This window comes from Palaemon carinicauda, chromosome 21 (genome assembly GCF_036898095.1).
Source record: "Palaemon carinicauda isolate YSFRI2023 chromosome 21, ASM3689809v2, whole genome shotgun sequence".
NCBI classification, from domain to species: Eukaryota; Metazoa; Arthropoda; class Malacostraca; order Decapoda; family Palaemonidae; genus Palaemon; species Palaemon carinicauda.
In genome coordinates, this window is record NC_090745.1 from 20,823,517 (window position 1) to 20,829,119 (window position 5,603).

Genomic DNA, 5,603 nt, shown 5'->3' on the forward strand with positions numbered 1-5,603 from the left:
AATCGGTATTTTGCTCTAGAAAATTAATTAATAGTTTATAAATTTGTTATTTTTTAACTTTAGATTAGTTGCAAGACTTCACCGGATGGAAGCCGCACGGAATGTGTAAAAAGGAAAGATTGATCAAGTTTGTTCTTTCATAAGGAATTCAGAATTCTGTCATTCTATATCTGGATGACTGTCATGGGAGTGTCTATTGCCTATGATGATGGATTGGTCATTTGGTGTATTATGGCCCACACTCAATTTGGAGGTCATAGTGTATCATAGCGTCGCATAGTAAGGTAATTTACTTAATTATTAAAAGAGGTCGGCTTAATCTAACAACTAATTTATCTTATTTCTCCTTCTTTTGTTATTTTAAAGTTGTATAGTTTATATATGAACGGTTTATTTAAATGTTGTTTTCATTCTTCGAATATTTTAATTGTTCATTACTTCTCATGTGATTTGTTTATTTCCTTATTTCCTTTCCTCGATGGGTTATTTTTCCCTCCTGGATTTCTTGGCTATTAGCATCCTGCTTTTCGAACAGGGGTTGTAGCTTAGCTAGTAATAATGATATGAGAAATTTCCGTAGATTTAATAGGGGCAGTTCAATATATCACTTCTCCCGCTTATAAGACGATACGTTTCTCACTTCGGGAAGATAAAAGTTAGATCCAAAAATGTTCATTATTGCTCCTATATTTTTAGAACCCTTTCACATTATGCGTAAACCTTCCCACAGGATCGGGAGAGCACCCCGACCCCATTTATTGCCGTCTTATTGATCAGATGCGATTGACCAGTCGTAAAAACGTAACGCCATATTAATATTAATTACCGTTTTATAAAAGGTAAGCGAATGTTTTTGCACGTGCTGGTCACGTGCTTTAATTGTGGGGAAAGGACGCGATTTCAAGAACAGGAAGGAGAGTTTTCCTTAGATTCACTGACGTACGATTTCGCTGTTCGAGCACGTGCGTGTACAATTCCTATTTTGTTCTTGTTTTTATCCCCTTAGAATGTTAAAAACCATTTCCAAGATTAGAAGAATTCGTTTTTCACTTTTGTGTGGAATTGTGAGGTTTCCTGTCTTGAGTTCCAGGAAGTGGGTTAAATTGAATTATTTATACTTTGTTCAAATACAATAGAGATCTTCATGGAGAGAAATAAGGGAGTTTCACTCTCGAAGAGTAAATCTTTTAGTATCTCTCTCTCTCTCTCTCTCTCTCTCTCTCTCTCTCTCTCTCTCTCTCTCTCTCTCTCTCTCTCTCTCTCTCCGAGAGATTGCTACTACGCCGGGCTTTGATTTTTCACTAAACATTCAAAAAATGATGGCTGATCTTTAAAACTGTATTCTTTATGGTCTTGATATTACAGTTTGTATTAAACTGGAGTCTGATCTTCCAATTTCTTCCCCTCTCCTCTTCGTTCCCTATGTCCTTCCCTCTTCTTCCCCCTTTCTTGTTTGCTTCTCGATCTCCTCCCTTTTGCGTATTGTTTCTGGCCATCTACATAACTCTGTACAATAGCCACCTTGTTGAAACACTCTTGAAATAACAATGAAATAATCCCTTTTTAGTGTTGACGCCGTTCCTGTCAATCAAACGGAGATGTGTAGGAACCGCACGAAATGGAGAGTTTAAAATCTTTATCGTCCACTTTTAATGGCTTAAGAGTTACTGCAGCTACACTGGTTTATAATATTGTGTTCTAAAATATGCACTAATCATGAAAAAGTATATATCATGTTATTTTCCTTTGAAGAGAAGTTCCAATTGAGGTTTGTCTTTAGCATTAACTTAGATTTGATTTCCCTTTTACTGTCTTTGTAAGATTAGTTGTGGCAGCTGGCGATTAAGCCAAGACGCGCCGGCTGTTGCCGAATCACTCAAACACAGTCAAGTATTTTACAATTTTTGGTTAAAACGCTGCTAAGCCACTAATTCTCTTAGGTTCAATTTAGTATCATGCTTCATTACATGGTCACCCTTGAGCTTCCACTTCGATTTCCCCCGAGAAAATATTAAATTTCTTGAAGGGTTACGAGGCCAAGAGTTTCCGATTTGACATGTATGTAAGGGCCACATTTTATAGCATTAGCATATGCCATTCATCTTTATCAAATGTAGGCTCCGCTTAGCCCTACGTTCTAGCACTCGTTTTTCGAGAGAACGATGTATAACGAAATGTGTGTTGATTGACATAAGTATAAAAGCCGACTGGAAGTTAACGGGCTCGTAAGTATTTTTGAGAAAATCCGAGAGGGGCCACTCGAAGCCACTTCTTCCTTCGAAGGCAAATGGGGGATTAGTATTGTGGCGATGATGCTGGTGGCGCAGATGATGTACTTTTGGGAGATGTCAAGGATGATCCAGATGCTCCGCTGTGCAATCAATGAACTTTTCGTTTTACATGTAAATCCTATTAAGGGTTTGGGATTCAAGGGCACCTCCAAGTTCTATAAGAAGGACCGAAGTGACGTGTTTAAGTGCGACAGGAATCGATATCAAGTGATTTTGAATTAATATAAGAAATTGTAAATTAATTTCACATTTTTATCTTATTTTATGAAATGGGAAGGGTTTTGTCAAAGTTAAAACCTCATATGTTCCCATAATGATACAGTTGTTTGAATGTTATTTATATAATTTGTTTTCAATCAAAAGATTTTATTGGTATAATTTCGTCCCCGAACTTTCAGCAACGTATTTATGTAAGAAAAACGCATTGAGAAAAGACCTGGAGCTTGACCGATGTGTATTTGAAAAAGCAACCTTGAAACAATATGTAAGCTTTTTATTCAAATGCCTTCCAGCATTAACAAATGTCCTTTCTTTAATTGAATTGCTGCGTATTCTTATAAGCTTTATGGGTCAAGTAGACAGTAATGTTTTAGGACCTATAGATGAATTAAATTTCTTTATGTCATATTTTTTACTATATTCATTTAGACACAGGTGCCTGCTTGACCTAACTATAACTGTCATGGTATAAATAATTGATTCGCAACACTCAAACGGAATTTTTGCAATAACATTGAAGTCAATGCTATTAATACAGAATATGGTTCAGTAGGGTGATATATGTTGGCGTTTTGCTTAATAGATTTTAGAGAGCCTCTTTAGTTTGGAGGTTTTTGCGCATAGCATGAATCATTTTCTGTGTATCATATTTCGTAATACCAGGTATACACTTTATTTTAGTAGGTGTACCTTTGTTTGTAAACACTCTCTCTCTCTCTCTCTCTCTCTCTCTCTCTCTCTCTCTCTCTCTCTCTCTCTCTCTCTCTCTCTCTCTCTCAAGGGGTAAGAGAAAATGGAATGAGCAGCCGCTAAGAAAGCTGAAACGGTTGAAAGAAGTCTACAGTCATTGGTAAATGGCGATGAAATGATTCAATGAAATCTAGTTTTGCAAATATACTATACTTTTATTATACATGGTTCCCGAAGCCCTGAGAGAGAGAGAGAGAGAGAGAGAGAGAGAGAGAGAGAGAGAGAGAGAGAGAGAGAGATCTGGCATTAATTGGTCAACATATTTGTAAGCCTTATCATATAAATAAGCCCTTTGTGTGATGACACAAATGCCCAGCGACCGGTTTCAAGTCAGACATATCATCCTCATCATCATCCTCCCCTCTCCCCGTTCTAACCGGGGTCTATTCTCCTCTTAAATTGTGGGGTCTTTCTTTTTTATGACCGAGGTTTTACCTTTCATTTCCTGTTATAGTTTAAACAAGGATTTTTGTCCTTTCCGTCGTCCCAGACGCTTCGTTCCACAAGAAGCTTTGTAAAGCAAGAGCTTCTGGTAATTGGCGATAATCTCTTCGCGAATCGTCTTCCAAAACACAACCGATTCACTCGAATTCTAAACCTATTTCGAAGGGTAAAGAAGATGAAGATTGCGAAAATAGGATTCGACAGAACTTTTATTAATGGGGTGAAAAAAATAAACTGTTGTAAGGAAAGAAATATCACCAGCTGTAGAGAGAGACAGTTCAGGTATACCCCTGCCCCTTCCATAAGTACTATTCCCCGGCCTTCTCTTTCCCTCTACCCCCCTCAGTTATATCTTCTACCCTCAATCCATACCCAATGCCCCTCCCCAGTCCCGAATCCTTCACGGGCCTCATCCCTTTTCAAAGAGACTAAACCGGTCAGCAGCTTCGACTAGCGACTGATATCACATAATGACTTGATTGATGGGGAACAGTCAGAGGAAAGAGTAGGAGTAGCAGCAGCAGTGTGAGGAGGGATGAGGAGGTAGAGATGATAGAAGTTGTGAAGGGAGGAGGGACATGAATGGAAGAGCACAAGAGAGAAGTACCTAAACCAGATAATGACAACGGGAGAGAGATAGAGAATGTCTGAGAGGGTTTTATGGTAGACGCAGACATAGAAGAAATCTGAATCATTTTGAATGCACAATTGATTGGAAATTGGAGTGGTTGCACTTATTCAGGCAGAAAAATAACCCTATCAAAAAGGGTATGCATAATAAACTGGTTTGAAAAAAATAATATATATATATATATATATATATATATATATATATATATATATATATATATATATATATATATATATATATTTATTTATTTTATGTCTGTCCAGGCAGATAAATAACCCTATCATATGAAATTATTGACAAAAGGGTACGCATAATTAACATATATATATATATATATATATATATATATATATATATATATATATATATATATATATATATATATATATATATATATATATACTGTATATATATATTATATATATATATACTGTATATATATATATATATATTTATATATTATATATATATATTATATATATATGTATATATATATATATATATATATATATATATATATATATATATATATATATATATATATATATATATATATATATATATATATATATATATGCATACATGTTGGGCCACATGTTAGTTTTGATTTGACTGAGAAAAAGGTTCGAACTCTTAATACATCTTTGCTAAACTGATTACACAGATGTAAAATTAACTTCCAGACTTACACACACGCACATATATAAATATATATATATATATATATATATATATATATATATATATATATATATATATATATATATATATTTATATATGCATATATATATATATGCATGTGTACAAATATTTTATAGATAGATATTTCTTCTGACCCCTTTTATACCGATACAAGGACCAATTTTAATGGTTGAAATATACTGTAGTGATCAATTTGAGGGCGTGTTTATTTTATGAGAATTTTCAAGAAAGATATGAAAGGAATACACACCCACCCACCCATATTTATATATATATATATATATATATATATATATATATATATATATATATATATATGTGTGTGTGTGTGTGTAAATTATATATATAATATGTATGTGTACCTATTTATATATATTTACATATATACACTGTGTGTGCTTGATGATTATTTTGCCAATAATGCTCTGCTATCAGTAATGACATTTATTTTGATTAATTAATTGTGCAATAGTTATATTTATAGATAAGATTCTGGTTTTTCTTTTGTCTTGGCTTCTGATTCTTCAATTTTTATGTAGCCGAAGAGGTTGTTTCTAGTTTTGTTT